The 25,606-nt window shown below is 44.0% G+C and overlaps 1 pseudogene; it reads left to right on the forward strand.

The window, feature by feature from the left end:
• Nucleotides 1-10,402: 10,402 nt before the first annotated feature.
• Nucleotides 10,403-25,606, forward strand: part of LOC147991246 (uncharacterized) — a 32,891-nt pseudogene continuing 17,687 nt past the window's right edge.

Here is a 25,606-nt window from a genome sequence, read left to right on the forward strand (position 1 = left end):
TCTGAAAGATGCTCTCAATGGCTTCACTATGAAGCTGACAGCCATGCTCGTAGAGATCGCCAGGAATGGGCAAACCAGTGAGCTCAATGATGTCGAAGGCTTTGGCTTCGTGATGAACGTTTCCTGTCATCCACTCTAGGACCCAAGTCCTCGGATCTCTGCTATACCCGCGGATGTGAAGTGTGGCATAGAATTGGAGCAGCAACTCTTCATTCCAATGCTCTTGGTCAGTTACGAATGGCAGCAAGCCAACTTCTTTGAAGCAATCCAGAGCTTCTTCCAGACAGGGCAGACCAGCTATAGCTTCAATGTCAAGGCGCTTGTGTGGGAAGATGCGACCTTGGTTGTATAGAATGCAGGAGTAATAGCTTCGCTGCGGATAGCTCCAGAACCTATCAGATGATATCCTTTCCCTTGAGTAGGGGTTCCTGGAGCTATTGAAGAATGTGTTGTCTGCTCTGAAGCCATTGATATTGAAGGAGCCAGGTGCTGATGCAGGACCTGGGAACCTTGGCAATCTTGGGATTGGCTTCTGTACCTGAGGCCTGTGCTCAACATGATAGTCAAACTAGGGACCGGCAGCAGACTCAGGAATAGAAGTGGTGGGATCAGTGGCTTCGCTGACCTCTGGTGTTTTTGTTGGTGAGGGCTCCACATTAGCTTCAGCCATGATAGCGTCAGTGGCTTCAGTGGTGTTGTTGGTGGCAGCCTCAAGATGTTCAACCTCCACTTGATGAGCTGGAGGGTCGGTCACAGTCATGTTCTCCTTGAGAACAGCTTCTTGGTGGGACAGGGGAGTGGCAACTTGTGGGACTTCTTCTTCCGCGGCTGATGCAGCCGGATTGTCTTCAGCAGAGACTTGAGGCCTTGGACCTTTGTGAAGCCTGCGCAATGCAGGCGACGCCTGCGTAGTTGGAGTTGGCTGGGCCTCAAAGTCTTCTTCCTCTTGTGGGCGATCAGCCCATGAAGCATCCTGAGCGATTGGCGTCAGAGGACGACCAATGCTGGTGAGTTCGCTGTTCTCGAGCTGAGGAAGGACTGCACCATCTTCTACATGGTCATGTTGACCAATGTCTTCAGCAGCGATGGGATCAGCTGCTGGAAAGTCTTTAGCTTCATGAGCCTCTGTGAAAGCAGGCACATGGATTGTCAGTTGGCGTTCTTGTGGATCGGCGTCGGGGTGAACCATGGAAATGGGTTCAACAACCAAGGGCTCTGTGGGAGCAGCCTGTTCCTTCTTGGTCTTTCTTTTCTTCTTGGCTGGGGCAGTAGCAGAGGCTTCAGGATGTTTTCTCTTCCTTGCTTCAGCCTCAGCAGTCCTGGTCTTCTTCAGTTCTGAAGCGGTTGACCTGGCCTTTGGCTTCGGGCCAGTCATGCTAGTTGGGAAGACAAGGGGAACTGCCTCCTGCCTTGGTGCTTCAGTTTCAGTCATAGCAGGCTTCTTCTGCTTCTTTGCGGCCATCCTGGGGTCGATGCCAGGACGCCCAAGGGCCTTGCGCTTCTCAGCCTCATTGTAGGCTTGCACACATCTGTTAGCCAGAACCTTCATGCGCTCACGTGAACCCTGAGCTTCTGCATGTTTCTTGAGAAAGGCTTCCTTGAGCTCGTGCAGCATAATCTTGAAGTTCTTCACATCTTGCACGCTGAGCTTGGCCATATGCTTCTTGAACTGAGCCTTTTCATAGTCAATCTTCTGCTTCAGTTCAACAACGCGCTGGGCGATAGCTAGTTCTGAAGCAATGGCGCCATGGAAGGCGACACTGAGGCCAATGGGTAGTTGAAGATCTTCGAAGCTGATGTTTGGTGTGTCAAACCACTCATCAATGAAGTTGTGGATGATTGTTACATCAAAGAGTGGCAAATCATTGAAGATTTCTGCTTCTTCTTTGCTCTTGATGAGTTGCTCAAGAGCGTCATCTGCAAGATCTTCATCACTTGACAGATCAATGGCATCATTGCGCAGAATGGCAGCAGCTGTTAGCTCTTGGCCGGTGTGTAGCAGAGGCATCTTGACCTTCTGGGGCTTGGAGATGCGTGATAAATCTTCAGACTGCACACTGTCTTCAGGAGGTGCAGTTGCCAGTGGCTTCGCCCGTGAGATTTTTGGTGAAGGGTCAGGCTTTGAAGCTTTAGGCTTCTTCAACTTCTTTGGCTTCGGCGCTGCAGGCGCTTCATCTGATTCAGCATCAGCTGCAGGCTCATTCACTGCAGTCCCTTGAACCAAGATATGGGTGATGAGGCCTTCAAGGTTGTATAAAGGACCGATGACATTGGGTTCTGCATCACGTGTGCCGTCATCCCTTGGAGCTGAGGGACCAGGGTTGAAATCTAACCCCAAAGTCTTCTTGTTCTGCTTCGCTGAGTTCTGGGCAAACTGGAAGTTGCGCTTAAACAGATTGTCGTCACGACACCATAGTAGTGACGATGGGTGTGCATCAGCAGGCTGTGGTCCACGGACCATGCATGGATAGAAGCCTTGTTCAATGGCTTCATCTCTGGACCTGGGTTGAAGATTCTTGTATAGGATGTCTCCCCACGGTCTCTTGATGGCATTTTTCTCAGCATATTCCTGGGTTACAAATCGGTACTTGAACCATTGTTCTGCCCAATATCTTTGAATCCATTGGATTCGGGTCTTGCGCTGATTGTAATCCTCTTCAGGATCTGTCTTGTATAGTTCTGAGAGGTCATCTGGCAGATCTCTTGATGTTTCTCCACGACGCTTTCTGCCACCCTTCCTTGCTGATTTTTCTAAAGCCATGAACCTTAATCTGAAAGGCTTCAATACGTTCAGAGGCTTCAAAGGTTTTCGCTTGCTGGACAAACAGGAACTGGCTTCGGGAGAATTTATGTGATGCTGTAAGAATTCTGCAAATGAATGCAGACTATGAGAACCAAAGGATTCTCCCACGGACATGTACCTGTGATAGCATTAAGGTGCGAGGGAAGGGGGAGAGGTCATATGCATTCTCAGAAGATTTTGAAGATAAATCAGTTTAGAAGACATTGACCTCATCGTGTGAAGACATTCACTCATAGATAAGGAGTTGGTTCCAGATTTGTACGAATCCACAGATCAGTACAAGTGAGGAATCTAACTACTTTGTGAAGCATAAGTGAATATACTAGGCATGTTATGAGATGCAGTATGAGAGAGATCTAACTTGTGTGAATAGAAACTGCTTGTGGTAAAAAGTGATGAAGCCATAGGATCAACGGTGCCGTAAAAAGGAAGTTTTATTTACCACACTAAGAACTGCTAGACGGAGTGGAAGATGAGGCCGAGCAGTTCGATCTTCCGTGCCCTAACTTGGCGACGGAGGACACCTACGGCGACGGCGGAGAGGACGATGTCCGCAGTCGGCGTGAAGACGGTGTCGGAGAGGTTGCGGCAGCGAAGCGCTTCGTCGCCGACGTCGTCGAGAGCTAGCGGTGGCGCTAGGGTTCGTGCGAGAGTGGAAGAAGAGATAATGACCGCTGTGAAGTGTGTATTTATAGGTACATGGGCGGCACTACGTTATTACACAGGTGCCCCTGGCGATTCGCATCTGAGGAACACGTGGCCATTATGCGGAAGTTTGGGGTTTGTTCCACGTCCCACGCACGCCTGGATTGTCGGGTGGTCATTCCTACTTCTCCGGATTTCTTGTGGAGGAATGAGCATTGAAAATGGACTTAATGGTTGTCTCTGTATCTTCTGCTGACAAGGACGCAGAGAAGACATTCGATAGTTTCAATAGAATGCATATGATTTGGAGAGATAGAATTTGAGATAGAAAGCATAGAGAGGTTAGGGTCTGATCACATTCACTTAGTTCAAAAGATTCAACAAGAAGACATAGCTATAAGTGAATGCTGTAGAGGACAGAACACTAGTGTATATATATCTATATAATCAACATAGTGAAGATAATCATGAAGATATGTTGAGATTGAAGTCAAACCAAATGTGAAGACATAGAAAATGTAACGCCATGAGTGAAACACTTCAAACAGAACATGTGGTGGTGGCGTTACCCACCGTATAGGAAGTATTAGACCCAGACACGGCGCACAATTATCCTGGCGCTCCGAAGTCAAATTCCACATTAATGTATTCACACTTAGAATGTATGTCTTCATTGATTGAAGATATACTTTACTTCGTGTGTCGCACATCTAAGTCATCAATATGCATAAGTGTTAGGATGTGTGCCTGATCACAGGACATTTGAGGATTCCAAGATATTTAGCTCACACCGTAACTTGCAAAATCTCTTCTCATCCAAGGGCTTGGTGAAGATATCTGCCAATTGCTCTTCAGTGTTGACGTGTATGATATCAATATCTTCCTTCACAACATGATCTCTGAGAAAGTGATGACGAATTTCAATGTGCTTTGTCTTTGAGTGCTGAACTGGGTTGTTGGCAATCTTGATGGCGCTTTCGTTGTCGCAGTAAAGTGGCACTTGCTTCAGATGAATGCCATAGTCCTTGAGTGTTTGCTTCATCCACAGAAGCTGAGCGCAGCAAGATCCAGCAGCAATGTATTCAGATTCAGCAGTGGAGAGAGATACACAGTTCTGCTTCTTTGAAGACCAACATACAAGTGATCGTCCCAGAAAGTGACATGTGCCTGATGTAGACTTGCGATCAACTTTGTCACCAGCATAATCAGCATCCAAGAATCCAACCAGATCAAACTCTGAGCCCTTTGGACACCATAATCCTAGAGTAGGGGTGTGAGCCAAATATCGAAGAATTCGCTTCACAGCTAAGTGATGCGACTCCTTTGGTGCCGCTTGAAATCGAGCACACATGCAAACACTAAGCATAATATCTGGCCTAGATGTACATAGATAAAGTAAAGAACCAATCATGGAGCGGTATACCTTTTGATCAAACTCTTTACCATTGTCGTCAGGACCCAGATGATGCTTGGCTGGCATTGGCGTCGTGAAGCCTTTGCAGTCTTGCATACCGAATTTCTTCAGGCAATCTTTGAGATACTTCTCTTGAGATATGAAGATGTCGTTGCATTGCTGTCGTATTTGAAGACCGAGAAAGAACTTCAGCTCTCCCATCATGGACATTTGATATTGCTCTTGCATCATATATCCAAACTCTTCACTGTACTTCTGATTGGTGCAGCCGAAGATAATGTCATCCACATATATTTGGCACACAAACAGTTCACCATCATATGTCTTCGTGAAGAGAGTGGGGTCGAGAGAACCAAGTATGAAGCCTTTGCTCTTCAGGAAGTATTTGAGTGTGTCATACCAGGCCCGAGGGGCTTGTTTGAGGCCATACAGTGCCTTGTTGAGCTTGTATACCATGTCAGGATGTTTTGGATCTTCAAAGCCAGGCGGTTGTGCAACATACACTTCTTCTTCAATCTTGCCATTGAGAAAAGCACTCTTCACATCCATTTGATATAGAAGTATGTTATGATGATTTGCATAGGCTAGCAGTATGCGTATGGCTTCAAGCCTAGCCACAGGAGCAAATGTTTCATCGAAGTCAATGCCTTCCACTTGAGTATATCATTGAGCAACGAGACGAGCTTTGTTTCTGACAACTTGACCATGCTCATCTTGCTTGTTGCGGTATATCCATTTGGTGCCTATTATATTGTGCTTCCGTGGATCAGGACGCTTAACCAGTTCCCATACATTATTCAGCTCAAACTGTTGAAGCTCTTCTTGCATAGCTTGAATCCATTCAGGTTCCATGAAGGCTTCTTCAACTTTCTTGGGTTCTGTTATTGAGACGAATGCGAAGTGCCCACAGAAATTTGCCAGCTGAGTTGCCCTTGAACGAGTGAGTGGACCGAGTGCATTGATGCTATCAATTATTCTTTCAATCTGCACTTCATTGGCAACATGAGGATGTACAGGGCGAAGATTTTGCTCTTGCTGATCATTGTCGTTGTTAGAAGGAATGTCTTCAGGCTGAGCATTGTCTTCATGTTGATCAGGTGCTGAGATGATAAGTTCTTCAGGATGAGCTTCAGAAGGTATAATTTCTCTAGTTCCCATTAGCTTGATTGATTCACTGGAGGGAACTTCATCTAGCACATTTGGCAGTTGCTCTCTTTGTGAACCGTTGGTCTCATCGAACCGCACATCCACTGTTTCAACCACTTTGTAATGAAAGAGATTGAAGACTCTGTAGGAGTGCGAATCCTTTCCATATCCTAGCATAAAACCCTCATGTGCTTTTGGTGCAAACTTTGAGGTGTGACGTGGGTCCTTGATCCAGCACCTGGCGCCAAATATTCTGAAGTAACTGACATTTGGCTTCTTGCCAGTAAGGAGCTCATAAGATGTCTTGTTCAGAAGCTTGTGAAGATAAACATGATTGATTGTATGGCATGCAGTGTCAATGGCTTCAGGCCAGAATTTTCTTGGAGTCTTGTATTCATCTAGCATCGTTCTGGCCATCTCAATGAGTGTTCTATTCTTGCGTTCGACGACGCCATTCTGCTGTGGCGTGTACGGGGCTGAGAATTCATGTGTGATGCCCAAGGTATCAAGATATGTATCAAGGCCAGTGTTCTTGAATTCAGTGCCATTGTCACTTCTGATATGCTTTATCTTGGTGCCATAATTGTTCATTGCTCAATTGGCGAAGCGTCTGAAGACATCCTGCACTTCAGTCTTGTAAAGGATTATGTGCACCCAAGTATATCTAGAATAATCATCAACAATGACAAAGCCATAGAGACAAGCAGTAGTAGTAAGAGTTGAGTAATGAGTGGGACCGAAAAGATCCATGTGAAGCAGTTCGAAGGGTCGAGTAGTAGTCATGATTGTCTTCGAGGGGTGTTTGGCCCTCGTCATCTTTCCTGCCTCACAGTCACCGCATAAGTGATCTTTCTTGAACTTGACGCCCTCGATGCCTATGACATGCTTCTTCTTTGCCAGGGTGTGGAGGTTCCTCATGCCAACATGCCCAAGCCTCTGATGCCAGAGCCAGCATTCTGAAGCTTTTGCTAGAAGACATACTGCAAGCTGTGGTCCTGCTGAGAAATCTACCACGTACAAATCATCTTTTCGATACCCTTCAAATACTAGAGACTTGTCAGATTCCATTAGAACAAGGCAACGATATTTTCCAAATATTACGATCATGTTTAAATCGCAAAGCATTGAGACAGACATTAAGTTGAAGCCAAGTGATTCAACAAGCATGACTTTATCCATGTGTTGATCCCTTGAGATTGCAACTCTACCTAGACCCAATACCTTACTTTTACCAGTGTCAGCAAATGTGATGTGGCTCTTGTCGGATGGACGTAAGGTTGAGTCCATAAGAAGGCTTCTTTTGCCAGTCATGTGATTTGTACACCCACTATCAATAATCCATTGTGAAGACGCTGGTGTCGTACCCTTGGCACCGCGTGCCATGAAGCAGTAGGTAGAAGCGGAGTAGTCCTTGTCATGTGCATCGGTGTCGGTGATGAAGTCATTGTCTTCAGTGTTGAAGATGGACTTGGCAACGTATGCTGTAGCCAGACTTGCGACGCCTGAATCGGACTCCTCCTCAGACTCCACCTCCGCCTCCTCAGAAGCGGACTCCTCCTCTGAATCCATTTCCTTGCCAACAAACGCACGTGCCTTGCCAGATGAGCTCTTCTTGTGTGATGAAGACTTTGAAGAAGACTTGGAAGAAGACTTTGAGTATTTCTTCTTTTTCTTGTCGTCAGAGTCATATTCCTTGCTCTTCTTCTTCTTTTTGTTCTCATTGTGCGACTGTGGACACTCAGAGATGAAGTGGCCAGGTTTCTTGCACTTGTGACATGTTTTCTTCTTGTAGTCATGAGCAGAAGCTTCATCATTCCTTGAGCTTGATCGGGAAGACTTTCTGAAGCCTTTCTTCTTGGTGAATTTTTGGAACTTCTTGACAAGCATAGCAAGTTCCCTTCCAATGTCTTCAGGATCATCAGAACTGCTGTCAGATTTTTCTTTAGATGAGGAGACAGCTTTTGCCTTCAAGGCACGAGTTCGCCCATAGTTTGGACCGTAGATTTCTCTTTTCTCAGAAAGCTGAAACTCATCTGTGTTGAGCCTCTCAAGTATGTCAGACGGCTCGAGTGTCTTGAAATCAGGATGTTCTTGAATCATCAGGGCTAGGGTGTCAAACAAACTGTCAAGTGATCTCAGTAGTGTCTTGACGACTTCATGCTTGGTGATCTCAGTAGCGCCGAGGGCTTGAAGCTCATTTGTGATGTCAGTGAGTCGGTCAAATGTGAGCTAGACATTCTCATTGTCATTTCGCTTGAAGCGGTTGAAGAGGTTGCGAAGGACACTGATTCTCTGATCTCTCTGGGTTGAGACGCCTTCATTGACCTTGGAGAGCCAGTCCCAGACCAGCTTGGATGTTTCCAAAGCACTCACACGGCCATACTGTCCTTTGGTCAGATGACCATAGATGATATTCTTGGCAGTAGAGTCCAGTTGAACGAACTTCTTGACATCAGCAGCAGTGACACCTTCTCCAGCCTTGGGAACGTCGTTCATGACGACATACCATAGGTCGACGTCAATGGCTTCAAGATGCATGCGCATCTTATTCTTCCAGTAGGGATATTCAGTTCCATCAAAGACGGGGCACGCAGCGGAGACTTTAATTATCCCTGCAGTCGACATAGCTAAAACTCCAGGTGGTTAAACCGAATCACACAGAACAAGGGAGCACCTTGCTCTGATACCAATTGAAAGTGCGTTATATCGACTAGAGGGGGGTGAATAGGCGATTTTTATGGAAGTATTCAAAACATGGAAGTTATGAAGACAGACGATAAAACTAAACCTATTACCCTGCAGCGGAAGGTAGACTATACTAGGCAAGCCATAGTCAAGTATTCAATGGAGTGAAAGCACAATGACTAATAGCAGCAATGTAGTAAGGATCAGGTAGGAAGATATTATGAAGCCAAAGAGAAAACGCAGTCACTCAGTGAAGATAAAAGATAGTGCAATCATACAATGACTTCACAAGGAGTAACTGTAAGTAAAGGGAAGGGAAGATGAAACCAGTGACTCGTTGAAGACAATGATTTGTTGGACCAGTTCCAGTTGCTGTGACAACTGTACGTCTGGTTAGGGCGGCTAGGTATTTAAACCTTAGGACACACAGTCCCGGACACCCAGTCCTGAACACGCAGCTCAGGACACCCAGTCCTCACCGTATTCCCCTTGAGCTAAGGTCACACAGACCTCGCCCAATCACTCTGGTAAGTCTTCAAGGTAGGCTCCCAAACCTTCACAGACTTCGTTCACCGGCAATCCACAATGTCTCTTGGATGCTCAGAACGTGACGCCTAACCGTCTGGAGGATGCACAGTCCTCAAGTGTAATAAGTCTTCTGATCACACAGACAGAAGACTTATGTGATGCCTAATTCTCTTTGGCTCTGGGTGGTTAGGGCTTTATCCTCGCAAGGAATTCTCTCTCAAAGGCTTCGAGGTGGGTTGCTCTCAAACGACAAAAGTCGTACTCTGAATCTGAGCAGCCAACCGTTTATGGTTGTAGGGGGTGGGCTATTTATAGCCACTTGGCAACCCGACCTGATTTGTCCGAAATGACCCTTGGTCACTAAGGAACTGACACGTGTTCCAACGGTCAGATTTCAAACTCACACGGCAACTTTACTTGGGCTACAAGCAAAGCTGACTTGTCCGACTCTGGACAAGATTCGCTCTCAAAGTCTTCACTCGAAGACATAGGTTTTGTTTAAGCATCACTTCAGTCATTCTGACTGGTTCTCTTGGACCCACTTAACAGTACGGTGGTTCCTATGACTCAACACAGAAGAAAAAGAACTACAAAAGATCTAAGTCTTCGAGCTCCATAGGCTTCATGCGGTGTCTTCTCTTGTCATAGTCTTCAATGTGAATATCTTCATATACCACCTTTGACTTCAATGTCTTCATACATTTTTAGGGGTCATCTCTGGTAGGAAAACCGAATCAATGAGGGACTTCTACCTGTGTTATCCTGCAATTCTCACAAACACATTAGTCCCTCAACTAGGTTTGTCGTCAATACTCCAAAACCAACTAGGGGTGGCACTAGATGGACTTACACCTACGCAAGTAGATGAAGACGAAGAACCCAAGGAAATTAGCCCGGAAGACTACATCATCATCGACGGCACCGACTCGGAAGCAGATAGTAGCGATGATGACTATGTTGATGAAGTTGGAGCAGATATCATGGAGTCAACGACCGTAGAATATTTCTAGAGATCACCTCATCAGTAGTAGTAGTCCGAGCACTTTTGCGATAGATAGATCGATTGTATGCCCTTGTTGATTGATTGAAGTGAATTGTTTGTTTTGCCTCATGTGCATATGGGTAGTGTTTTCTCTTTATACCCCCTCTATTCTTATATCTCATCTTTTCTAAACCTTCAGATGCCTCCGAGACGTGACCCCGGATTTGCCTTTCCACCGGAGCTCACCCAGTTGATCCAGCAGCAGAACACACTGATGTAATTGCTAGTCCAGAATCATAATTAGGGGAACAACAACAACAACAACAACCCACCACCACCACCACCCCCACCTGTTGACCACTTAGCCCGTTTTCTTAGGCTGAATCCGCCGGTGTTTTCCAGTAGCACCGAGCCGATAGTAGCAGATGATTGGCTCCGCAAGACAGCAAGGGAGTTGACCACAGCAGGATGCACAGATGCGGAGAAGGTGAAGTTTGTATCACATCAGTTAGAAGGACCCGCAGCATCATGGTGGGAGAATTTCACCGCCACTTTCCCTGTCGACACTGTCACATGGGACCAGTTTCAGTAGGCTTTTCGTACTGCACACGTTTCAGCAGGAGCTATGGCCATGAAGAAGCGTGAGTTTCGCAACTTGCGCCAAGGAGGAAGGACAGTTGGCCAGTATGTGGAGGAATTTAGTAAGCTAGCACGTTATGCCCCAGATGACGTTGCTACGGATGCAGCTAAGCAGGAGAAGTTTCTAGAAGGACTGAATGATGAGTTGAGCATGCAGTTGATGGTAGCCACCTTCAACAACTACCAGGAGTTGGTAGATCATGCTCTTATGATTAAAGGGAAGCAGCAGCAAATTGAGAATCGCAAGAGGAAGTATGGACAAGGAAAGTACAATTCAGGAGCTCAGCAGAAGCCACGTTTTACCCCTAGACCGGGAGGACATTTTCAGCATACCCATGGAGTAGGTAGCTCGCACAATCACAATGGCACCAAGAATGGTAATGGCAATGGAGGAAGCAACGGCCAGAACCGCACCAACCCCTCAACCCCAGCCAAGAAGGACCTAAGCCAAGTCACGTGTTTTAAGTGTTCGAAGATAGGACATTATGCAAATTAATGTCCTAAATTGCAAAATGGAAATAGCAATGGAAGTTCTGGGAAGAAGCCGAACCCTTTCAATAGGGGACAGGTGAACCACGTTAGCGTGGAGGAGGTTGAAGCTCAGCCCGATGCAGTAATAGGTAAGTTTTTGGTTAAGTCATTTACTGCACTCGTTCTTTTTGATACTGGTGCATCGCATTCATACATCTCAAGGGGATTTGTGGATAAGTATAACCTATTAACCCAAGCCCTTAGGTCACCCATGTTAGTAACCTCGCTTGGAGCAGAGTATGTGGCTAGTCTATGGTGTGATCGGTTACCATTGAGGATTGGTAACTACATTTTTCCCTCAGACCTAATAGTATTGGAATCTCAAGGATTGGATGTGATATTAGGCATGGATTGGTTATCAAAGTATGAAGGGAATATTGAATGTGCTAGTAAGTCAATTTTGCTTACCACACCAGAAGGGAGAAGGATCAAGTATGTATCCCGGCATGTACCAAACAGGAGTTGTGCAGGAGGAAGTACCAGTGGTAAGGGATTTCCCTGATGTATTTCCAGAGGAGTTGCCAGGCATGCCACCGGACAGAGATATTGAGTTTTTGATTGAGCTATTGCCAGGCACAGGGCCAATATCAAAGAGACCATATAGGATGCCAGCAAAGGATTTGGTGGAAATTAAGAAGCAGATTAAGGAGTTACTGGATAAAGGATATATTCGCCCAAGTTCTTCGCCTTGGGGATCGCCAGTACTTCTAGTGGAGAAGAAGGATGGATCGTTAAGGATGGTTGTTGATTATCGAGGATTGAATGAAGTAACAATCAAGAACAAGTACCCACTACCAATGATCAATGATCTGTTTGATCGATTGCAAGGAGCTAAGGTATTTTCCAAGATCGATCTGCGATCAGGATACCACCAGTTGAAGATTCGAGAACAGGATATTCCGAAGACAACTTTTACCACTAGGTATGGGTTGTACGAGTATACCATTATGTCATTTGGTCTGACTAACGCACCTGCCTATTTTATGAACATGATGAACAAAGTGTTTATGGAGTTTTTGGATATGTCCGTCGTAGTGTTCATTGATGATATCCTGGTTTATTCGAAGAATGAAGAGGAGCATAAGGAGCATTTGTGTTTGGTACTTGGAAAGCTCAGGGAACATCAACTATATGCCAAGTTCAGCAAATGTGAGTTTTGGTTGAAGGAAGTAGGATTCCTCGGACATGTTATATCTGGAGAAGGTATAGCAGTAGATCCCGCCAAAGTTGAAACCGTGACCAAGTGGGAAGCCCCAACAACAGTTGGAGAGATCCGGAGTTTTCTTGGACTCGCAGGATACTACCGGAGATTTATTGAGAATTTCTCAAAGATTGCGAAGCCTATGACTGAGTTGTTGAAGAAAGATACCAAGTTCCTATGGACAGAGGAATGTGAGGCTAGTTTCCAGGAGTTGAAGAAACGTTTGGTTACCTCACCAGTGTTGATTTTGCTAGACCAGACCAAAGATTATGAGGTGTATTGCGACGCTTCACGTCGAGGACTGGGAGCAGTGCTTATGCAGGAAGGGAGAGTTGTTTCATATGCCTCAAGACAACTGAAGCCTCATGAGTTGAATTATGCTACGCATGATTTGGAGTTAGCAGCCGTAGTGCATGCATTGAAAACATGGAGACATTTTCTGATTGGAAATCATTGTGAGGTGTACACGGATCATAAGAGTTTGAAGTACATTTTCACACAGAAGGAGTTAAATCTCAGACAAAGGAGATGGTTGGAGCTTATCAAGGATTATGATATGAAATTGCATTATCATCCTGGAAAGGCTAATGTAGTAGCTGGCGCATTAAGTCGCAAGAGCCATGTCAATACATTAATGACGGGAGGAATACCAAGGGAGTTAGCCGAAAATCTTCGTGAACTATGTTTAGAAATAGTTCCGAGAGGCTATGTAGCAGCAATGGAGATTCAGTCAACCTTGATGGATAAAATCAGGGAAGCTCAGAAAGCTGACAAAGAGATTGCCACTATAAAGGAGAAACTGAGCAAAGGAAAAGCTAAAGGATTTCGTGAGGATGAGCATGACACCTTATGGTTTGAAGACCGCGTTTATGTGCCCAATGACCCGGAGATCAGGAAGTTGATTTTGCAAGAGGCACACGACTCACCGTATTCAATTCACCCAGGAAATACCAAGATGTATTTGGATTTGAAGGATATTTTCTGGTGGACCAGAATGAAGAAGGATATTGCGGAGTATGTAGCAGTTTGTGATGTATGCCAGAGAGTGAAGGCAAAGCATCAGAAGCCAGCAGGATTGTTACAACCATTGTCGATACCCGAATGGAAGTGGGATAAGCTAGGCATGGATTTTATCACGGGATTACCCAGGACTCGTTCAGGCTATGACTCGATTTGAGTTTTAGTTGATCGATTGACGAAGGTAGCTCATTTCATCCCAGTAAAGACCACTTATACCAGTACTAAGTTGGCAAAGATATACATGACCAGAATCGTATGTCTGCATGGAGTTCCGAGGAGTATCGTATCGGATAGAGGAACCCAGTTTACCTCAAAGTTCTGGAAGCAGTTGCACGAAACTTTGGGTACCAGGCTAGAATTTAGTACAGCTTTTCATCCACAGACGGATGGACAGACCGAGAGAGTCAATCAGATTTTGGAGGATATGCTGAGAGCTTGTGCACTAGATTATGGATCTAGTTGGGACGATAATTTGCCATATGCAGAGTTCTCTTACAACAACAGTTACCAAACCATTTTGAAGATGGCCCCTTTCGAAGCATTGTACGGAAGGAGGTGCAGGACACCGTTGTCATGGGACGAAGTTGGAGACCGCCAGTTGTTTGGACCTAACTTGATTAAAGAGTCTGAACAGAAGGTGAAGTTGATTCGCGATAGGCTCAAGGTAGCCCAGTCCAGACAGAAGAGTTATGCAGATTCTAAATGCAAGGCGACAATTTACGAAGTCGGAGATAGAGCTTATCTTCGAGTATCTCCACTTCGGGGAACAAAGCGTTTTGGAGTTAAAGGGAAGTTAGCACCACGATTTGTAGGACCAGATCGAGTTTTGGAGCGTATGGGAGTAGTGGCCTACAAGTTGGAATTGCCCGAAGGATTGTCAGGAGTTCATGATGTGTTCCACGTTTCTCAGCTAAAGAAATGTCACGCGGAGATGGCTAACATACCATTGAGAGATACAGTGCCTTTGGAAACTATTCAGTTGGATAATAATTTGACCTACGAGGAGCAACCAATTAAGATTCTCGAGTTTGCCAGCCGAGTTACTCGTAGCAAGGTTATCAAGTTTTGCAAAGTTCAGTGGAGCCACCACACAGAGGATGAAGCCACCTGGGAACGAGAGGAAGATTTGCTCAAGGACCACCCTCACCTATTTTCTAGCCAACCCGAATCTCGAGGGCGAGATTCATCTTAAGGGGGGTAGGTTTGTAACATCCCAAATTTTCAATTTGGAATGTTATACATTAGATCATCATGCATATCATATTTTACTTTGCATTTTGGTTGATCCTAGAAATTCTACGCAACTCAATGACCCACGGAGAGAGTTGGGGATTTCGTTATTTTCATATTTGAGTTCTCTCAAATTTTGAGAATAGGATCATTTGATTTTATTTATTTTATCGTCAATTATTTCTACTACAAAAATATGAGAGAGGGAATAAAATGACTTTCCCGAAATAAAGAAATATTGAGGATTTAATAATAAAATCAAATAAGATTTTATTTCGGAGTTTTTCGGTGTTTTATTTGAATTTAGGAAAAAGGTGCGTTTTTCAAAATTGCATTTAGGGCCCAAATAAATGTTCACCTTGTGCGGCTTGATTTTAGAAGCCCGTGAAAATTTATTTCGGAATTTTTGGAGTCCGTTTAGTAGTTCTTTTTATTTTTCTTCCGAGCGGAATAATTAAAAAAACGAACCGACTTCGGGCCGTACCCGAGCGGGACACCGCCCGGGGGCAGCCTTTAAATAGCGCCGCCCCGAGCCGCCCCAGCCCATCAGCCCTGCCTCGATCCGCGCGCGCCACCGGAGCCACCGCCGCAGACGACGACGATCCCGCCGCCCGAGGTTCATCGCGCCTCGTTTTCCATGCCGAAAAAAAGAATGAAAAAAAAATTCAGCGTTCGTCGTTTTTCTTTTTCTCGGATTAAATCCGCGATTTTTCTGATCACGATTCCTGATCTGATTTTCGTTTTAGTTTAACTTTTCGCTCGTTTGTCGGAATCAGGCGATTCAAGCGCCTAGAGTTTCGTTTCGAAACCCTCTATCCGTTTAACCAACTTAAACAAGTTTTTGCTACTGTAAAATTTGCCCTAGATCCATATTAGTAGAACGAAATTGTTTTCTTTCGCCGTTTGTCTTTTGTTGCTTCGTTCGGTTTGATTCTTTTTGCCAACCGGAGTTCTTAAGTTGAACCTTCTGGTTAGATCTTTTATTTGAGTTTTACCTGTGCATTAGATGAGTACTTATTGTATGCTTGTTTCTTTGTCTGCGATAGAATACCCGGAGTGCGCCGCCTGTTACTTCAAATCGTTAGGTTTTGCGGATCATCAGCAAGGAAAGTAACACTTTGATCATACCTTTTCTACTACCCAGTTTTATTGCATTAGACCAATCCTCACACATTGCATGATTAGGATCTAATTAAATTATGCGATGGGAAGTAGATGAGGTAGTACCTATTACCTGTTATTATCAAACCTTTGGGAGTTACTTCTACGTTTGCTTATTATGTTATGCTATGCTAGTAGACGTGGATTGGGTGAGTGATATCCATGACAGATGTGAGATTGTTAATTAATGGTTTATCTAAGGTGGCAACTTAAACACACATCTGGGTGGATTGAGGCACCCGGGTATTCCAGGACTTGCTTGTTTTCTTTGGGACCGCCACCCAGGCTGAAAGGAATCATGAGACTATTCATACTAGAAACTTCTGTGTGCAGCCACAAGCTATTATGGGCTCTAGCATAGTTAACTAAGTCGTGCGAACTCTTACAGTGGTAGACTAGCAGATGTAGGGGATGTAGGTGGTACGGTCTACCCATCCTAAGGTGCTAGCGCTTCTGAAAGACTATGTCTCGGTCATCCGTCTTCTCAAACACCATGTAGTGCGAGAAACCAAACGGAGGCGATCAAGTCTTGTGGGGAAAAGTGCGCAAACCTCTACAGAGTGTAATAAACTAATCATGGTTAGCCGTGTCCCCGGTTATGGACATCTTGAGTATCTAGTACCTGGATTTTCATGTGAATCTCAACATGTTACTCTAAATTAATTTTGTTGGGTTTTAATGTTGATACTTAATTGGGATTGAGAATGCTGTCAACCATTCTCAATGTTTAACAACCACCATGATAGTAATTAAATTTTATTCCTTTGAAGTAGGGAAAAATTGGCTTTACGCAAAACTGTAACCACAGAGCTTTCCACCAGCCAAATATGCATATAGTATAGCTGTTTCATTCTGTTACTCTCTATGTGTTACCTTGCCAGCATATTCCATGTGCTGACCCGTTTTCGGGCTGCAACGTTAATGTTGCAGACTTCTCAGACGATGATTAAGGAGTTTTTAGGTCATGGTTCTATACTCAGTGATGCCGTTGGAGTTGATGGACTCACTTATCTTCCAAGCCTTCCGCTGTTATCGTTATTAAATGGCCTTAAGCCATATTTATTGTAATAAATTCTCTTTTGAGACACTCGATGTAATAAGTGTGTGATTGCTACTCTAAATCCTCCGAGTACTGTGTGGTGTCAGCATTACTGATCCAGGGATGACACCGGAGCACAGAGATCAGACTGTTTGAGGTCTGGTCGCTACAATCAAACGGAATCCAAACAGAATGAAACCTTCGGGAGAGTTATTTTTGGAACAAACGTGATCCAGGGGACTTGGAGTAGATGTCAAGAAAGAAGAGGGGAGGCCACGAGGCAGGGAGGCATCCCCCCCCCACCCTCTTGGGTTCCTCGCAGTTCCACCGACCTACTTCTTCCTCCTATATATATCCATATATCCCAAAAACATCCAGGGGCACCACGAAACCCTATTTCCACCGCCGCAACCTTCTGTGCCCAAGATATCACATCTTGGGGCCTTTTCCGGAGCTCCGCCGGAGGGGGAATCGATCACGGAGGGCTTCTACATCAACACCATAGCCTTTCCGATGATGTGTGAGTAGTTTACCACAGACCTTCGGGTCCATAGTTATTAGCTAGATGGCTTCTTCTCTATCTTTGGATCTCAATACAAAGTTCTCTTCGATCTTCTTGGAGATCTATTCGATGTAATTCTTTTTGTGGTGTGTTTGTCGATATCCGATGAATTGTGGGTTTATGATCAAGTTTATCTATGAACAATATTTAATTCTTCTCTAAAATCTTTTATGTATGATTTGTTATCTTTGCAAGTCTCTTCGAATTCTCTGTTTGGTTTGGCCTAATAGATTGATCTTTCTTGTAATGGGAGAAGTGCTTAGCTTTGGGTTCAATCTTGTGGCGTCCTTTCCTAGTGACAGCAGGGGCAGCAAGGCACGTATTGTATTGTTGTTGAGGATAAAAATATGGGGTTTATCCCTCTACATCATGTCATCTTGCCTAATTTGTTACTCTGTTCTTATAAACTTAATACTCTAGATGCATGCTGGATAGCGGTCAATGTGTGGAGTAATAGTAGTAGATGCAGAATCATTTCAGTCTACTTGTCGTGGACATGATGCCTATATACATGATCATGCCTAGATATTCTCATAACTATGCACTTTTCTATCAATTGCTCGACAGTAATTTATTTACCCACCGTAATACTTATGCTATCTTGAGAGAAGCCACTAGTGAAACCTATGGCCCCCGGGTCTATCTTCTATCATATAAGTTTCCAATCTATTTTACTTTGCAATCTTTACTTTCAATGTATATCATAAAAATACCAAAAATATTTATCTTATTATCTCTATCAGATCTCACTCTCGTAAGTGACCGTGAAGGTATTGGATTGATACCTTGGTTTTGAAAAACTGAGGGAAATACTTACGCTACTTTGAGGCATCACCCTTTCCTCTTCAAGAGAAAACCGACGCAGTGCTCAAGAGGTAGCAGTTACCACCAAAGATAAAACTCTCAACTGACCTCCACTACTATGGCGAGAGCCCCTTCACACAGATAATTTGTAGAAGATATGGTTACTTGACTTCATAGTAAAAAAATCTGGTGAAGTTTGTGTACGTTTCAAGCAGGACAACAGCCCCATCGAGTATGTTCCATCGTAACTCAGCCGGATGGGGAGCTTTATTTGTTCCATCTAAAACACTTCATCAACAAACTTCCCTTTATAAAACGGAGCACTAAAACACATTTTTCTGCTTCTCAGACTCAAGAGATGTCATAAGTTATGGACTCATCCAGCGAGAAATTGCTCCCAAATGGTGGTCCATAAAGATATTGTAATATTTTATAATGAAATTCTATAGTGAACCCCCTGATACTGAAGGAAATATGCCCTAGAGGAAATAATAAAGTTGTTATTTATATTTCCTTATATCATGATAAATGTTTATTATTCATGCTAGAATTGTATTAACCGGAAACTTAATACATGTGTGAATACATAGACAAATAGAGTGTCACTATTATGCCTCTACTTGACTAGCTCGTTAATCAAAGATGGTTAAGTTTCCTAACCATACACATCAGTTGTCATTTGATGAACGGGATCACATCATTAGAGAATGATGTGATTGACTTGACCCATCCATTAGCTTAGCACTATGATCGTTTAGTTTATTGTTATTGCTTTCTCCATGACTTATACATGTTCCTATGACTATGAGATTATGCAACTCCCGAATACCAGAGGAAGACTTAGTGTGCTATCAAAGGTCGCAACGTAACTGGGTGACTATAAATATGCTCTATAGGTGTCTCCGATGGTGTTTGTTGAGTTGGCATAGATCGAGATTAGGATTTGTCACTCCGATTGTCGGGGAGGTATCTCTGGGCCCTCTCGGTAATGCACATCACTATAAGCCTTGCAAGCAACGTGACTAATGAGTTAGTTGTCGGATGTTGCATTACGGAACAAGTAAAGAGACTTGTCGGTAACGAGATTGAACTAGGTATTGAGATACCGACGATCGAGTCTCGGACAAGTAACATATCGATGACAAAGGGAACAATGTATGTTGTTATGTGGTTTGACCGATAAAGATCTTCATAGGATATGTAGGAACCAATATGAGTATCCAGGTTCCGCTATTGGTTATTGACCGAAAGTGAGTCTAGGTCATGTCTACATAGTTCTCGAATCCGTAGGGTCCGCACGCTTAACGTTCGATCACGATCGTGTTGGAAACGTAGTAATTTCAAAAAAATTCCTACGCACACGCAAGATCATGGTGATGCATAGCAACAAGAGGAGAGAGCGTGTCCACGTACCCTCGTAGACCGAAAGCGGAAGCGTTAGCACAACGCGGTTGATGTAGTCGTACATCTTCACAATCTGGCCGATCAAGTACCGAACGTACGGCACCTCCGAGTTCTGCACACGTTCAACTCGATGACGTCCCTCGAACTCTGATCCAGCCGAGTGTTGAGGGAGAGTTTCATGAGCACGATGGCATGGTGACGATGATGATGTTCTACTGATGCAGGGCTTCGCCTAAGCACCGCTACGATATGATCGAGGTGGATTATGGTGGAGGGGGGCACTGCACACGGCAAAGAGATCAAGAGATCAATTGTTATGTCTATGGGGTGCCCCCCTCCTCCGTATATAAAGGGGGGAGGAGGAGAGGGCCGGCCAAGGGGGTGGCGCGCCCTAGGAGGGGGAAACCTACTCCAAGTAGGTTTGCCCCTCCCTTTCCTAGTCCAAGAAGGAGGGGGGAGGAAGGAGTGGGAGAGGGTAAAGGCAAGGGGGCGCCGCCCCCCTTCCTTGTCCTATTCGGACTCAAGGGGAGGGGGCGCGTCTCTTGCCTTGGCCGGCCCCTCTCTCTCTCCACTAAGGCCCAACAAGGCCCATTAGTTCCCCGGGGGGTGGGGTTCGGGTAACCCCCGGTACTCCGATAAATGTCCGAAACCTTCCGGAACCTTTCCAATGTCCAAACATAGTCATCCAATATATCGATCTTTACGCCTCGACCATTTCGAGACTCCTCGCCATGTCCGTGATCACATCTGGGACTCCAAACTACCTTCGGTACATCAAAACATATAAACTCATAATATAACTGTCATCTAACTTTAATCGTGCGGACCCTATGGGTTCGAGAACTATGTAGACATGACCGAGACACATCTCTGGTCAATAACCAATAGCGGAACCTGGATGCTCATATTGGCTCGTACATATTCTACGAAGATCTTTATCGGTCAAACCGCATAACAACATACATTGTTCCCTTTGTCATCGGTATGTTACTTGCTCGAGATTCGATCGTCGGTATCTCAATACCTAGTTCAATATTGTTACCGGCAAGTCTCTTTACTCATTCTGTAATACATCATCCCGCAACTAACTCATTAGCTGCATTGCTTGCAAGGCTTATAGTGATGTGCATTACCGAGTGGGCCCAGAGATACCTCTGACAATCGGAGTGACAAATCCTAATCTCGAAATACGCCAACCCAACAAGTACCTTTGTAGACACCTGTAGAGCACCTTTATAATCACCCAGTTACGTTGTGACGTGTGGTAGCACACGAAGTGTTCCTCCGGTAAACGGGAGTTGCATAATCTCATAGTCATAGGAACATGTATAAGTCATGAAGAAAAAAATAGCAACAAACTAAACGATTAAGTGCTAAGCTAATGGAATGGGTCAAGTCAATCACATCATTCTCCCAATGATGTGATCCCATTAATCAAATGACAACTCTTTATCTATGGCTAGGAAACATAACCATCTTTGATTAACGAGCTAGTCAAGTAGAGGCATACTAGTGACACTCTGTTTGTCTATGTGTTCACACATGTATTATGTTTCCGGTTAATACAATTCTAGCATGAATAATAAACATTTACCATGACATAAGGAAATAAATAATAACTTTATTATTGCCTCTAGGGCATATTTCCTTCAGTCTACCACTTGCACTAGAGTCAATAATCTAGATTACACAGTAATGATTCAAACACCCATGGAGCCTTGGTGCTGATCATGTTTTGCTCGTGGAAGAGGCTTAGTCAACGGGTCTGCAACATTCAGATCTGTATGTATCTTGCAAATCTCTATGTCTCCCACCTGGACTTGATCCCGGATGGAGTTGAAGCGTCTCTTCATGTGCTTGGTTCTCTTGTGAAATCTGGATTCCTTTGCCAAAGCAATTGCACCAGTATTGTCACAAAAGATTTTCATTGGACCCGGTGCACTAGGTATGACACCTAGATCGGATATGAACTCCTTCATCCAGACTCCTTCATTTGCTGATTTCGAAGCAGCTATGTACTCCGCTTCACATGTAGATCCCGCTATGACGTTTTGTTTAGAACTGCACCAACTGACAGCCCCACCGTTTAATAAAATCACGTATCCGGTTTGCGATTTAGAATCGTCTGAATCAGTGTCAAAGCTTGCATCGACGTAACTATTTACGACGAGTTCTTTGTCACCTCCATAAATGAGAAACATATCCTTCGTCCTTTTCAGGTATTTCAGGGTGTTCTTGACCGTTGTCCAGTGATCCACTCCTGGATTACTTTGGTACCTCCCTGCTAAACTAATAGCAAGGCACACATCAGGTCTGGTACACAGCATTGCATACATGATAGATCCTGTGGCTGAAGCATAGGGAACATCTTTCATTTTCTCTCTATCTTCTACAGTGGTCGGGCATTGAGCCTTACTCAACTTCACACCTTGTAACACTGGCAAGAACCCTTTCTTTGCTTGATCCATTTTGAACTTTTTCAAAACTTTGTCAAGGTATGTGCTTTGTGAAAGTCCAATTAAGCGTCTTACAGAAATCCATTCAGGAATGCCGTTTTTACATCCATTTGCCAAACTTCATAATCATAAAATGCAGCAATTGCTAACATGATTCGGACAGACTTAAGCATCGCTACGGGTGAGAAAGTCTCATCGTAGTCAATCCCTTGAACTTGTCGAAAACCTTTTGCAACAAGTCGAGCTTTATAGACAGTAACATTACCGTCAGCGTCAGTCTTCTTCTTGAAGATCCATTTATTTTCAATTGCTTGCCGATCATCGGGTAAGTCAACCAAAGTCCACACTTTGTTCTCATACATGGATCCCATCTCGGATTTCATGGCCTCAAGCCATTTTGCGGAATCTGGGCTTACCATCGCTTATTCATAGTTCATAGGTTCGTCACGGTCTAGTAACATAACCTCCAGAACAGGATTACCGTACCACTCAGGTGCATATCTTACTCTGATTAACCTACGAGGTTCAGTAACAACTTGATCCGAAGTTTCATGATCATCATCATTAACTTCCTCACTAATTGGTGTAGGTGTCACAGGAACCGGTTTCTGTGATGAACTACTTTCCAATAAGGGAGCAGGTACAGTTACATCATCAAGTTCTACTTTCCTCCCACTCACTTCTTTTGAGAGAAACTCCTTCTCTAGAATGATTCCAAATTTAGCAACAAAAGTCTTGCCTTCGGATCTGTGATAGAAGGCGTACCCAACAGTCTCTTTTGGGTATCCTATGAAGACACATTTCTCCGATTTGGGTTCGAGCTTATCAGGTTGAAGCTTTTTCACATAAGCATCGCAGCCCCAAACATTAAGAAATGACAACTTTGGTTTCTTGCCAAACCATAGTTCATAAGGCGTCGTCTCAATGGATTTAGATGGTGCCCTATTTAATGTGAATGCAGCTGTCTCTAGAGCATAACCCCAAAATGATAGCGGTAAATCAGTAAGAGACATCATAGATCGCACCATATCCAATAAAGTACGATTACGACGTTCGGACACACTCTGGTGTTCCAGGTGGCGTGAGTTGCGAAACTATTCCGCATTGTTTCAAATGAAGACCAAACTCGTAACTCAAATATTCTCCTCCATGATCAGATCGTAGAAACTTTATTTTCTTGTTATGATGATTTTCAACTTCACTCTGAAATTCTTTGAACTTTTCAAATGTTTCAGACTTATGTTTCATTAAGTAGATATACCCATATCTGCTTAAATCATCTGTGAAGGTGAGAAAATAACGATACCCTCCGCGAGCCTCAATATTCATCAGACCACACACATCTGTATGTATGATCTACAATAAATCTGTTGCTCGCTCCATAGTTTTGGAGAACGGCGTTTTAGTCATCTTGCCCATGAGGCACGGTTCGCAAGTACCAAGTGAGTCATAATCAAGTGGTTCCAAAAGTCCATCAGTATGGAGCTTCTTCATGTGCTTTATACTGATATGACTTAAACGGTAGTGCCACAAATAAGTTGCACTATCATTATCAACTCTGCATCTTTTGGCTTCAATATTATGAATATGTGTATCACTACTATCGAGATTCAACAAAAATAGACCACTCTTCAAGGGTGCATGACCATAAAAGATATTACTCATATAAATAGAACAATCATTATTCTTTGATTTAAATGAATAACCATCTCGCATCAAACAAGATCCAGATATAATGTTCATGCTCAACGCTGGCACCAAATAACAATTATTCAGGTCTAAAACTAATCCTGAAGGTAGATGTAGAGGTACCGTGCCGACCGCGATCACATCGACTTTGGAACCATTTCCCACGCGCATCGTCACCTCATCCTTAGCCAATCTTCGCTTAATCCGTAGCCCCTGTTTCGAGTTGCAAATGTTAGCAACAGAACTAGTATGAAATACCCAGGTGCTACTACGAGCATTAGTAAGGTACACATCAATAACATGTGTATCACATATACCTTTGTTCACCTTGCCATCCTTCTTATCCGCCAAATACTTGGGGCAGTTCCGCTTCCAGTAACCAGTCTGCTTGCAATAGAAGCACTCAGTCTCAGGCTTAGGTCCAGACTTGGGTTTCTTCTCTTGAGCAGCAACTTGTTTGCCGTTCTTCTTGAAGTTCCCCTTCTTCTTCCCTTTGCCCTTTTTCTTGAAACTGGTGGTCTTATTGACCATCAACACTTCATGCTCCTTCTTGATTTCTACCTCCGCAGCCTTTAGCATCGCGAAGAGCTCGGGAATTGTCTTATTCATCCCTTGCATATTGTAGTTCATCATGAAGCTTTTGTAGCTTGGTGGCAGTGATTGAAGAACTCTGTCAATGACACTATCAACAGGAAGATTAACTCCTAGTTGAGTCAAGTGATTATGATACCCAGACATTTTGAGTATATGTTCACTGACAGAACTATTCTCCTCCATCTTGCAGCTATAGAACTTATTGGAGACTTCATATCTCTCTATCCGGACATTTTCTTGAAATATTAACTTCAATTCCTGGAACATCTCATATGCTCCATGACGTTCAAAACATCGTTGAAGTCCCAGTTCTAAGCCGAAAAGCATGGCACACTGAACTATCGAGTAGTCATCAGCTTTACTCTGCCAAACATTCTTAACGTTGTCAGCAGCATCTGCAGCAGGCCTGGCACCCAGCGGTGCTTCCAGGGCGTAATTCTTCTATGCAGCGATGAGGATAATCCTCAAGTTACGGTCCCAGTCTGTGTAATTGCTACCATCATCTTTCAACTTTGCTTTCTCAAGGAACGCATTAAAATTCAACGGAACAACAACACGAGCCATCTATCTACAATCAAAATAGACAAGCAAGAAACTATCATGTACTAAGTTCATGATAAATTTAAGTTCAATTAATCATATTACTTAAGAACTCCCACTTAGATAGACATCCCTCTAATCCTCTAAGTGATCACGTGATCCAAATCAACTAAACCATGTCCGATCATCACGTGAGATGGAGTAGTTTCAATGGTGAACATCACTATGTTGATCATATCTACTATATGATTCACGCTCGACCTTTCGGTCTTAGTGTTCTGACGACATATCTGTTATATGCTAGGCTCGTCATGTTTAACCTGAGTATTTCGCATGTGCAACTGTTTTACACCCGTTGTATTTGAACGTAGAGCCTATCACACCCGATCATCATGTGGTGTCTCAGCACGAAGAACTTTCACAACGGTGCATACTCAGGGAGAACACTTGTAGCTTGATAATTTAGTGAGAGATCATCTTATAATGTTGCTGTCAATCAAAGCAAGATAAGATGCATAAAAGATAAACATCAC

Source organism: Triticum urartu, chromosome 1A, assembly GCF_056163025.1.
Source record: "Triticum urartu cultivar PI428250 chromosome 1A, HENAU_Tu73, whole genome shotgun sequence".
Taxonomy (NCBI): Eukaryota; Viridiplantae; Streptophyta; class Magnoliopsida; order Poales; family Poaceae; genus Triticum; species Triticum urartu.